The 13450-nt window shown below is 33.9% G+C and overlaps 1 non-coding gene across 1 annotated transcript; it reads left to right on the top strand.

The window, feature by feature from the left end:
• The first annotated feature begins 454 nt into the window (after window positions 1–454).
• LOC131176808 (small nucleolar RNA R71) lies at window positions 455–561 on the top strand. The gene has a single exon (XR_009146694.1). It is a non-coding gene; the product is annotated as a small nucleolar RNA R71 (small nucleolar RNA).
• The last annotated feature ends 12889 nt before the right edge of the window (window positions 562–13450 follow it).

The following is a 13450-nucleotide window of genomic DNA, read 5'->3' on the forward strand; positions in this document are numbered from 1 at the left end:
GGGAGGTTTCTCCATCCAGGGTTGTAAGTATTTGAATACAGATTGTTTGGCTGTCTCTGCTTGAAGTTTCCTCCATTATTCACATAGTTCATCTATTCTGCAGGTTCATTGAAATTGCTGTATTCTGAATTCATGTACCCTATTTCATAGCTGCTTTCATGCTGACTATTTGTACCAACTGCGTTGGCTTGCGTTTTTTCGTGTTTCTTTTATGAGCTGATCAAACTGGGCATTTATCATGCGCAGGGCTTCTACTTCCAAGACTCCTGCAGTTCTTTTTGCATTTTCTCTTTCGTTTGACCACTCATAGTTATGGTATGCAACCCTTTCTAGGAGTTCAAGTGCTTGTGGCACTATTTTCTCCATTAGATCACCCTCTGCAGCTGAATCAACTGTGCTCCTTGTAGAGGGTAGTAATCCATTATAGAAATTTTGCACCAATAGCCAATCTTCTATGCCATGGTGTGGACATTCCCTTTATAGGTCTTTATATCTTTCCCATGCGTCATAGAGTGATTCTCCCTCTTTTTGTCTGAAGGTGTTGAGCTCAAGTCTCAGCTTTGTAGTATTTACAGGTGGGAAATACCTTGCTAGAAAAGCTTGAGAGAGGTTTTCCCAGGTAGTGAATGTTCCGGCCGGTTGAGAAAGTAACCACTTCCTTGCCCTGTCTCAAAGGGAGAATGGGAATGCTCTGAGTCTTATTACTTGATCAGACACTCCATTCATCTTGAATGTGTCACATAAGGCAAGAAAACACTGGAGGTGGTAGTGTGGGTCCTCTGTTGGTGAGCCTGCAAACTGGGTTTATTGAATAATTTGGAGCCATGCTGATTTTAATTCAAAGTTGTTGCCTTCCACTGTGGGTCTAGTGACACTGGGCTGAAATCCTTAGACAGATGGAGCTCCGTAATCTCTCAAGAGTCTTGCTCTATCATTATTATCAGCCATGGTTGGGATTTTGGGATCTCCTTGACCGTGCTCTTGATGTTTCCTTTCCTTTCTAATGGCTTTTAGAGTTCTGTCTATTTCTGGATCATAGTCCAAATTTTCTTCTGGCTTTGTTCTAGTCATATACCAGATCGGGTGCCTGAGAGAAAAGAAAAGAAATACAACCAGTAAAATAAAATTAAATAATAAATATAATTGCCTAAATCAGCTAAATCGCCCATCGTTTGATATTACTAAAAATAAAATTCCCCGGCAACAGCGCCAAAAACTGATTTCACTATTTTCTAATTACCGCAAGTGAACGTATCGCTAACAAGTAATAAAGTGATAAGTAGAGTATCATTCCCATGAGGAATTTTGTTTAGCAAGTACCAATCTACATAGAAATCTTGACTTTCTAGGCTATCGAATACTTAGGGAATGAAGTTTGTGAACTTTAAACACTAAAAAAATGTACTTAAAATGAAATGATTTAATTCAAGCAATTCTGGAATTAAAATTTTACACTTGAATCATACTAGGGATGTTATCTCGTTTATTCACTGAATTGAGGATCTTTTTCCTTGATGGAAATCAGTCCTAAGCTATCCTAGATCCTCTCTCAAGGCATCTAGGGTGTATTCTAATTAACTCGAACTCTACTTTCGTAGTGATCAAATCAATTAAAATCCTTTCAGACCTTTGACCAATTTTTAGGTTCCACAAAGGTATCAGCCTATGTCTTAATTTTCTTATTCCTAGGTTTAAGATCTTAATTTTCTAATGTTAATCTTCACCTTTTAGTCCTTCAATTAACATCTATAATCATAACTAAGTGGGTACCAACATATAGCATGCATTAAGATTACAAGAAATTAAATCAAGAAACGAATCTCAAATCCAATAAATAAAACTCAGTGTTCATCCATAATAATAATTATAAGAGCTACTCTCCCAAATCCAGAATAAGAAAACTACTCACTCATGGTGAGTTCAGCAAATGTAATGATGAAAAGTAAAAACAATAAAAAAAAAGAAAAAGTTATGCAAAAGAAATAAAGTAATAAAATTCTGTCTAAGGAGATGAAACGAAGGAACTAAAGAGAGATTCAGCTGAAAGACTTTTTTGGGTACTGATGTAGAGCACGACAACAGCAACCTTCAGCAGCATTCCCGACGACAGTTGCCCCCTTTCCTGGTCTTTTCTTTTCTATTTATATTGGTTGCCCTAGGGTTAGGTCATTTTGAGTCCGAAAGGCTTTAGGAGTCTCGTTCGAACTAGAAAACAGGAGGGGAATTCGAGTCAGAAAATAGGCTGTAGCATAGTGCACGGCCCGTGTGTCACTACACAGGTCTCACAAAGTAGGGCCGTGTAACTTGCTGGAGGAGAATCGCGTGGTCTTATTTTTGCACAGAAAGTTACACGGGTCTGTGCCAACTACACAGGCCTGATTACACGGGCCGTCTACTTTTGTTCCCATAAGGTTCTTGAAGCTTCGCCCGGTAGAGACTTATATGGGTCCCTACAGATTACACGAGTCTACTTACATGACTCGTGTACTTGTGTTTCTCATTGATTCTCTTAGCTTTCTTTTGGCAGGAATTACACGGGTCTGGTGCATGGTTTACATGACCCGTGCACTTTGTACCAGCAGCAATTCTTTGTCTTTTTACCTCTCCAGGCTTTCCAAAGCACATCCATCCTTTGGGGCTTCACCAAAACACCTGAAATAATGCAGAAAACATGGAATTAAGGGCTTGGCAATATAATTTATAAAAACTAATGAAATCAACTATTATGCATGTAAATAATTGTCTAAATGCTATGATTTAGAATACAAATGTTCTTAAAAACATCTATACAATTCAAATGTATCACACATACCTCAACACTTCAGTCAGACAGGGAATTCAAAGCCAATTCGTCCTACTAGACAAGCTAGCGAGGAATTCAATCAAATATACATGATAGCCGTGGTTTCAAACCATTTGTAATATTTTTCAACTAATAAGTATTCATAAAAAATGAATCAAACAAATTTTTCACGATTTAAGCAATAACATACAAATTGTCATAATTTATTTCAATTGAAAATTTAAAAGAAATAAATGTTATGCCCAAACCTCTGATGAGTAGCCTCTTGGCCTTGAATAAGTGTTTCTTTCCCCTTCCCTGAGTCTTTGCTAACTGAAACACACAATTTAAAGTGTTTCAGTACTCAGTTAAATTGTCTCTAACAATAGGGTTCAATAATTAATTTTATTTAATACTATTGCTTTCATTAGTCAACCTATAATGTTGATCTTTGATGCACTCTAGGGGAATAAATTTTAATATTACCAATATGTCACATTTTAAAGTCTTTTAGTGTTGGTATATGTTACCAATTTCATTTTCAAGTGTATTGCATTTTATTGCAATTTATCGAATTTTGGTATGCTATTTTGACCTAGCCGGATGACCTAGTTCCCTCGGTTTTTAGCTTTTGGTCAGAATTACAAACTTGTAGGTCTATGTCTTATTGAACTTCTGCCACAAATTTTAGGTCATTTGGAGTTTACTAGACCAAGTTATGGTCATTTTACCAATGCTGGATAGGTTGCACTAAAATGGCAAACTTAGGTCATTTTTAGGTCATTTCCGATTCTGGCAGTTTTTATACCCGAATTTGTGCAAACATTTTGACATACTTACGGTCATTTATGGGTTTTGTGATCTCTACAAAAGATGTAGCCCTATGTCTAAGCTTTCCAACCATATAAATTTCAGGTCATTTGGACCTATTTTGAGTGAGTTATGGCCAAAATACAGACTGCTGTTCAAATAGTCAATTTTCAGGTTTGCAATGTCACCAATCTGGATTTGGTCAATTTTCATGTCACTTTCTGGACAAAATTTGGGTAGGCTTCCAATGAAAGTTGGCATATTTTGTGCATAGTTTTACCTCCAATTAGCCTCATACCAATTGGAGTCACACAATTCCATTTATAGCCTAAAACACATACTACCCTTAACACATTTTTGAAAGCATTAACCAATCACGCATTCAACTAACCATACTTTACTTCCCTAACCTAATTCTGCATTTGTATCATACCACAACCATTTATCACTTTACATTATAGTCACTTTAGGCAGAATATAACCAATTTACATTGCACCAATTACACTTCCAATTCATAATATTTAATTTTAAACAATATATTCACATAATACTCCTAACCATTACATATAACTTCCATTATCAAATTACATATATATTCACTACTAAATCATATACATATGCTGCTACTTTTAGTACCATAATTTAACAAACTTTTCATGAAATTAAACACTTCCAATCTTCACCATAAGGCTGCCCAAGTTACACATATACATCAAGCTTCCATTTTAACTTTTCAAACTTACAATTCAAACTATATACATGTAAAATCACTCCTATACATTTAAGCATTTAAATCAACACCTCAAATTACCATTTACATATAAAAACAAGCTAAACATGTTGAACTTCCATGGCTTCTGAAATGGAACACCACCCTAAATCATCAAAACCTCAACATTTCTTCATAAATCAACTCACCACAACACCCACACAAACTTTAACAAAGAAAAGATGAAGAAATGGATACTTACCCCTTGTGAGCTTGATCAAACTTCACCTATTCCTCTTGAAATTACTATCAAATTCTTGTTTGCAAGGTGGGGATAAACTTTAATGAAGACAAGTTGTGGAAAGCATGGCTTGATCATGGAGATTTGAGCTTGGAAAGTGGGCGGCCATGGATGAAAGCTTGGGACAATAATTTGGCTGGTTTGAAGTGAGAGGTTGAAGATGAAGTTTCTGTCCACTATTGTTGTATTTTAATGTCCATTAACTTCACTTAGTGGAGCACTAAGTTTGGTTAAAGTAATAAATTAATCCAAGTTTCCGAATTTGCAATTTTGTCACCACTTTTTCACTAATTATGTTATGTACCACAATTTTAATTTTCATGCCACTTTCAAAGTTTAATATCATTTATTTTTAATGAAAATTTAGGTCAAAAGGCAACTCGGGTTGTCAAATGACCAAAATGCCCCTATTCGGTTTATATTCTCAATTTTTCAGTAACACCGATTTTTGTCGGTTTCTCGATTTTTTTCGTTTTTCTTTGGACTAATTAATTAATTTTTCTTTAACATTTTCAATGTCATTTATACTTCAATAGATGTTTATTTAAGTCTTAAAAATATTTCCCAGGGTTCCTCGCGGTCCAAGGCTAGTCAACGACCCACGCCGCAACTTTCCAGTGCGGTCACCCATCGTTACGGTTTTTGGCTCATTTAATTTAGTTACATTTCATTGCTCTTATTTTTCCTTTGTTTTTCTTATATTTTCCTCTATTGTATTTCATTATTTCATGTCTCTTCACTAACCTTTAAGTATAGTTCTAGGCATTCTAGCTGTCCGGATAGACACTGATCACCAGAACTGTAGAACGCACTACCAAATATAGGTGTGTTACAAAATCTTGGTGAATTGATGTTGTATAGGTGATTGGTATGTTTAAATTGCATGAATTGAGGAATTTAAAAAATTAGGGTTCTTGACTTAGGGTTTGGAAAAGAAAAATTATAGAAAATGGTCAATGGATGCAAATGATCTTATTGAGGGTTAGAAACGGTCAAATGGGATCATTTGTGGTGTGTGTGAATTGATAGAACCAAATTGCAACTCGGATTGGTTAGGGTCAATATGCAGACAGCTTGACCTAGGTTCCTTTTAGGGACCAAAACTGAAAATTTACTAACCCAATCAGTGTGAGGCCAATTGGGAATGAAGCTAAATGAAAAATGGACCATTTTTCATTCAGGAATCATGCCCAGAAAATGATCATAACTTAGTGAACAATTTGGCCAAATCCGGATTAGGGCACACTGACCTGTACAAAAATGACCACATGAATAGTAGTTACATAAATGACCATAACTTGGTCTAGGAAGGTCAAAATGACCTGAATCTTTTACCGATGGAAAGCTGAGACATAGCCCTACAACTTTCATGAGGAAAACAAACCTAAATTTTGACCATAACCTAGTCAAAAAGTCACTTGCAATTATTATAAAAAAATTGCCAAAATCCAGAAAATGTCAAGAATTCTAGGTAATAACAAATCTGGCTAGCCTTAGATAAATAGGCATAACTTGGGCTACAAAACTCCAAATGGAGTGATTCAAAGATGAAATTAAATCTAAGATAATAAGGAACAACTTTGATGAAGGATAGTTAGCCAAATTCTCACAGTAACCAGACTAATGGAACAGTAGAAAACAGGGGACCAAAACTGAAAAATTGTAATTTCTCTTAGGAGACTTAGAAATTGAATTGGCAATCAATGCCAACAAAATTGACACCCAAAATGTGGTATATGGGTGCAATTAGAACTAATAAACATATTGAGTATAGAAAAGTCAATATTTTGACATGAATAGTGCCATGAATAGTGCCACCATACACAAAAATGTGAAAGACCCGAAATTTATAAATCGTAATAGGTAGGATAAGTCTACAAAGAAATTGTTGGAATTTAAGTATTAGAAATGGATACTGAAGCACTTTAAATTTATGTGTTTTAGTTGGAAAGGGATCTTCGAAGGAGATATGAAAGTTTGAGTAAATTGAGTCAATAAAAGAGGTTTGTTCACAACTAGTTTTTAATTGAATTTATTTTAAATATTTTACGTAATTAAATGATTTTATTTTTCCTTATGCACTATGTTTATCAATTATGGAATTTATTTCAATGATTATTGAAATTGGTATAGCAAGCATGAGTATAGTTTTATGAAATATTATTTCAACAATTATTGAATATTGTTTTGGACTGGATAAATTATGTTTGGAAAATTGTGTTGGAATTAGTTTTGAATTGTGACGGGCAATTTGCATGAATAAAATACAAATTTTTGTTTTGGATTGTGATGAGTATAAGAAAATTATGCAAAATTGGAATTGATCTTGAATTAATACTGTGTTGTGATTTATGCTCACAAAAAGGACAAAGAAATGCATGATATGGTTTTATAGCTCACTATAGATGCTTGACTAGGTTATTACTCATCTCTTTATCATTTGTTGATGAGACAATAGAGTTAGCTTTGTTTTGTTTTGAATACCATGGTATGTGCATAGGTTTAGATTCTCCTCTTATTAGTCTAAGTTGTTGTTATTGTCCCGTCGGAAGTTTCATTATTGTGTTGCGTGCTGTGCACGACGATTCGACCTCCCCAACCATAGGGAGTTAGAATCTCGATTCAACCTCCTCGACCATAGGGAGTTAGAATCACCCCGAAGATGGCCCTTTCGGATTAGTCTTGCAGAGTTAGTGAGATAAAGAATGGGTTTTGATTGATAAGAAATTGTGATTTTAAATAAGATTGTGCACAAATAATTTTGTTAAAATAATTGTTTATTTCCATAATTGCAGGAATTATTTTTATTGTTCAGTTGTGATTTGAGAAATTGAAATTTTGATCAAGGTTATTGTAACAAGTGACTATTATTATTGGCAATGAAAATTTTGGCATTTGAAAATTGGTTAAGTTTCGAGATTCTAAAATTTTTGATATAATTATTGTTAATGTATTTTGCATTGCATTTTAAATTATAGTTGTGCACCACTGAGTTCACCACTCAGCAATAACTTTGTATGCTGTCGCAGGTGAGAGTAAACATAGAGCAGTTGAGTGAGATTCCTGCAGCTGCACCTTGAAGACTACTTGTGACTAGCCTCGGGTATATTATAGGTATACTCTTGTATATTAGATTTTGATTATGCATGTAATTATATGTATGTAAATTGTTTAGCAGTTGTACAAAAACTTTTGTAATATTATTTTGGTATGTAATGAAATGCAAATTATTGTAATGTTTAAACTTATTTTTGAGTTTTGTAATGAATGTTAATTAATTTTTCTTTAGTGGAATATGAATGAAGTTATTTAATATTATTTTTGAAGACAATTGAATTGAGAATTGTTTTGAATTATGGAGTTGGGGGAAATGATGTTGATTTGTGTTGGGAAAGTGGTTGATTTTGATGAAATGAATTATTGGAAGTTTTTTTACAGGTGTTTGAAGAACTATTTTTCTCAAATATATACGGCACTCTACCGAAAATTTTTCAAAATTTGAGTAAAATAAAAATATATAAAAATTTTAACTAGTCTTTAAACTTCAAGCAAAAGTTTTTAATTCCTATCAAAAGTGCTCGCCACCTTCGAAAAGTAAGAAAATTGTTTTAAAATCCCTTGTAGTATATTTAATGGGTTACCAATAGGCGAAGTATGTTGATTCATTAGATGTACTACGGAATCATGTTACATCTTACTAAGGGATAGGGTGTGACATATTTGTTGTATGGCATGAGGTGTGACACCCCTTACCCGTCTATAGTGTAGCCGAGCAAGATATGTCACACAGTGTACCAGAACACCATATTTTATCTCAATCATTTTTATCCTTCCTTAATTTATTTCTTCATGGATATAAAGTGCAATTTGTGAAATTTAACTCATTTAAGTTATTTATTGAAATTATAAATTCATTTGAGGTTCCAAAAATTTTATAGAAAATCCGGCAAAGTACTGGCTAAAAATGGAGAAAACAGTTCTTCAGAATCTGTGAAAAATACTTCCAATACATTTCGAATCATTCTCAAACTCCATTTGTATAAACATAATCTCAACATTCTCAATCATTTCTCACAACTTTTTCTATTTGACATCCATTCATTTCACATGATAATCATGTTCAAATCATCAATAAATTCTAAATTTTTATTTATAAACACAATTACAAATATTTGCATTACCACTAAAACATATTACATGAGTTTCAATTTATACATGAGAAAATAAAAGTTTGATTACAAACAGTACAAACAGTATAAAATACCAAAATGGGACCTAGTGTCCTACCAATGCACTGTAGCTTGTGAGGTGACATGGGCACTATGCAGAAATGTGAACGGCCTCACCCAATCTGTGGTCTACTGGGCTCTCTATCCAAATCTTCAATACCTACGCGTTGCAAAAGCGACGCGCTAAGCATAAAGCTTAGTGGTGCCAATAATACAAGAAAATATAATATGCAAATAAAAGTAAAAAATTCCTAGTTATTGTGTTTATAAGAAATAAATAATTACTAACTTATTGTTTAGTGGAAGGCTAATTACTTTTTATGATATTAACTCCTTCTAGCATTTTATTAATCATTTTCTTGATGATTTTGAGCTTTTTTATTTTATTGTAATCATTCTCATTCTTTATCTTGATATTTAATTTCCTTATTTTCTTTAATAATCAATACAATTACAATTATACTTTTCCATGCCCAAGTAACCTATACAAATTGACCAGATTGGATAAACGGGTAGACTAACACTGGGTACCAGGTACCTCGGGCTGTCATACCATCGATCACAATGTGTCTCCCAGTGTGCAAACAGAATGGCTAATAAGCCATAAAAGAAATAAGGCATAATTCCAAGTATAACATCATAATCAGTATAACCATAGGCTATCATATCACAGAATGGCATGGAGTCATACATCATACGCAGTACTACTATCAGAACCCTATTGGCATGTCAACCTATCCAAACCAATCACATTAGGCTTACTAGGGCATATTACAAAATTATTTCTTGAATACTTATACTTAACATGTAAGGTTACTATTCATTTGGTCATTTAAGTCAAAATATTGACTTTTTCATATATAATAGTTACATGAGTTTTAATCACATAGATTTACCATATTTTAGTTTCCAAAAGTGTTGGCATTAGTTGCCAATCCATACTTCTAACCAATGGAAAATAAATAAATAATTTTAGTTGTTCTATTAGGCCATTCTACAGTGAGAATTTGGCCAAATGTTCTTCATCAAAGTTGTTCCTTATTGTGTCTAGTTACATTTCACTTTTTGAATTACCCCATTTAGAGTTTTCTAGCTCAAGTTATGGCCTAAAAACCATAACTGGCCGGATTGCAATTTTTCCAGAATTTCTGGGCAGAATTAGGTCTATAGTTTTTATACACTGATTGCAGGTGGGTTTTTGGTCATGTTATGATCAAAATTTGCATGAATAATTTTCTTCATAAAAGTTGTAGGACTATGTCTCAGATTTCTACTGGTAAAAATTCAGGTAAATTGGACCTTTCTACACTGAGTTATGACCAAATGAATAAATACTATTTATTTGGTCATTTTGCCCAGGCAGAATGTAAGTCACTCGGATTTGGTCAATTTTTAGGTTATCCTATGTTTAGTTTTTGGACAAAGTTCCTTCACCAAAATTGTGCCATTATGTGTCTAATTTCATGTCCAATTATCCTTGCACCAATTGAACCTACACAACCCAAGTTATAGCTGCCTAAACATGCTAGACTCACATCCAAACCTGTAGGGCACTCAAGGCAGCATACCCAACATCAAATCCAAAGTTACAATTCACTTCAATTCCTCATTATACTCAGCCAAATGGTCACTAATTGACCATTAGGACTTCCATTCACCAACACATGAGCAAAACCCTAAGTTTGCTCCAAACCCTAACTTCCATACTCAACTTCCATGCAACCCATACTCCATCAACCTATCCATCATATATATACATATCTCAAACCATTTCTAGGCAAGTTTAATATCAATTAAACTCATCATACCCTCATACATCAAAGCTGCTAAAAATTTAAGTTCCCATATACTTGATATTTTCTTCAATTTCATGTCATACTAACTTGATTTAGCATGCTTATAACACTTAAAGGAAAGAAGTAGGATGATTATAGCACTAACCTTGTTTGACCAGAATTTTCTCTTGGTTAACCCTCAATTTTCCTTCACTTTCTTCCCACTTTCCTTGGGTTTAATGACTGGCTATGGAGGTTTATCAAGGCTGCCAACAATTTTGGTGAAGAAAGGTAGGTGTTTGGAAGCTTAGTGATGGTGCTTTAATGGTGGAAAGAAGGAAAAATAACTCCAAATGGAGAGGAGGTGTTGGGATGGCAGATTTTGCTGCAGAAGAAAATGGCTTTTTCCCATTTTAAGTTCATTTTTATCCATTTTTATTAGTTTTTCAAATGGTGATTGGGTGGAGGCATTGTTAATGACATCATGTGATGTCATAATTCCCAATTTTCTTCAATTTTCTTTTCTTTTCTTTTCTTTTCTACTCATTTTCAATTTAATTTGTAGTAATATTTATTCATATTTTATTCCATATAATTTATTTACTCAACTAGACAAGTCAGCCAAAAATCATCTCTGAAGACGAAATGACTAAAATGCCCTTCGTTTGGCTTATTGAGCCAAAATCGTATGTACCGGTCGGAAAAAAATTTTAAGCCTTTTCCTGGCATTCTAATACCATAGAAACCTCAATGACTCATCCCTGGAGTCTTTTAAATTATTTCATGAATTTTCTCCCTGGTTTAGAGCTCCTCGCTGCGAAGACCGCAACTTCCCACTGAGTTACCCATCGCTAGGGCACCAGCTCATTTAACTTGGTTGTATTTTATTTCTAAAATTTTTCCTAAATTTTTCTTATTCGTATTTGAATTATTTATGACTCTTCACTCTAGTCTAAATATTTTTCCAGACGTTCTAGCTATCCGGACTGATACCGGTCACCTGAACAGTAGAATGTACGAAATGGCTACAGTGAGGGTGTTACATGAGGCTTACCATTCCAGCCCATTAGTATCTCATACTAATCCATGGAAACAAACATAAGTGACAATCTTTCTGAATAAGTCATGCCCAATGAAGTATCCTTGATTGTGAACTAAATTTATAATATTTGTACTAGAATAGTCTGTCACTCATATTCTTAACAACTTAAAAATAGAACATCTAACAACATATTAATGGATTTTTCTCAATTAAATTCAAACCATTCGAATATAAATGAAAAGAATAATTGCCATTAAATGGGAAAAAATATTTACATAATACAATACAATGATATGCTCTAGGGCATACTACTAATACTTTTTGTAATGAGTGGCTCTATGGCCAGCAGCATGACCATACAACCTCCGAATTTAGCTTCTATTCCAACAATTCAAACACAACTCATTTGGTCACAATTGACCATTATTTCACTTCATAATAGGTCAAAGATATCATTTGCTCATTTCTCACTTTTTTTGTTCACAAACCCTAATATTCAAAACCCTAACTCATCCATCTCATGCATTTAATCACAATTAGTGCTCTTAATCCTAACCATTCAACTAAATAAGGTTTTTAAACTCATTCAAATCCATCAAACCATACAAAATCATACTCCCCTTCAACAGGACGAATTTTCAGTTTGGTCCTCCCCCCCATATTTTTATTTCATTTTATTAGTTTTTAAGCTCATTTCAACAACTAATGATGCATTTAATTAACTAATTGATAGTTAAGAGACTAACATTTGCTTAGATCCTCAAATCTCAATCTTTTGTTCTCCTTTCTTCTTTCAATCTTCTTCTTAAGTTGAGATTACAAGCTCTAGTAAGGTTTTTAGGGGAGTTATTAAGATTAAGTGGAGAAATTAAAGCTTGAGTGAAAGCTTTAATGGAGAAATTCTCATGGAGGAACTATGGAGAAGGTGGGGCGGCACAAGGGAAGAAGAAGAGCTAAAATATTTTTTTTTCTTTTCTTTTCTTTTATAAATTTGGCTTATGGAAGACCACAAAATCTAATTTAATAAATAATTTAATTAATTTTTTTATGGCATCATGCATGAAGTTATGCATGATGTCATCACCTTTTTACTTTTTCATTTTCCTCTTTTTTTTTTATAATTTTTCTATTAGTTCTTTAATTTAATTCTCGATTCCAAAATTTTCTTTTCTCCGATTTATTTGACAGTTAGGTCAGGAGTCAGCTCTAGGGGTCAATTGACCAAATTGCCCCTCGCCGGTTCATCCCGATTTGCAAATAATTTCATATTTCTTCCTGCTCCCTGACCTAATTATTTGACTAGCTTAACAGTTCTTTTTTGTGATTTTCTCTTTTCCACTGTGTTCATAAGGGTCCTAAGGACCGCAGCGTCACATTTTACGGTTCAAAATTTGAGTTTAAATCGACTTCGCAGTCGTTCTCGAGGAGGTCACCCATCGATGTGACTCTCCGCTCGTTTAACTTCTTATGTTCTGTTTTTCTTATTTATACTTAACTAATTCAACATTACTAATTATTTGTGTTTATGGCTTTTCAAATTGTCTTAAGTGTGGCCCTAATCCCATTAATTGTCCGGACCGACACTGCCACTAATGATGAAATATACCAGCTATGCAACGGGGTGTTACAATTCTCCCCCCCTTAAATAAATTTTGTCTCGAAATTTTTACCTGGTATCAATCTCTGAACAGCTGTGGGTGTTGTCTCCTCATGTCCTCTTCTCGTTCCCAAGTAGCCTCTTGGCCCGAATGATGGTTCCACAGCACTTTTTGTTAGTAGTATGCCCTAGAGCATATCATTT

The sequence above is a fragment of the Hevea brasiliensis genome, unplaced genomic scaffold, assembly GCF_030052815.1.
Source record: "Hevea brasiliensis isolate MT/VB/25A 57/8 unplaced genomic scaffold, ASM3005281v1 Scaf251, whole genome shotgun sequence".
Classification (NCBI taxonomy): domain Eukaryota; kingdom Viridiplantae; phylum Streptophyta; class Magnoliopsida; order Malpighiales; family Euphorbiaceae; genus Hevea; species Hevea brasiliensis.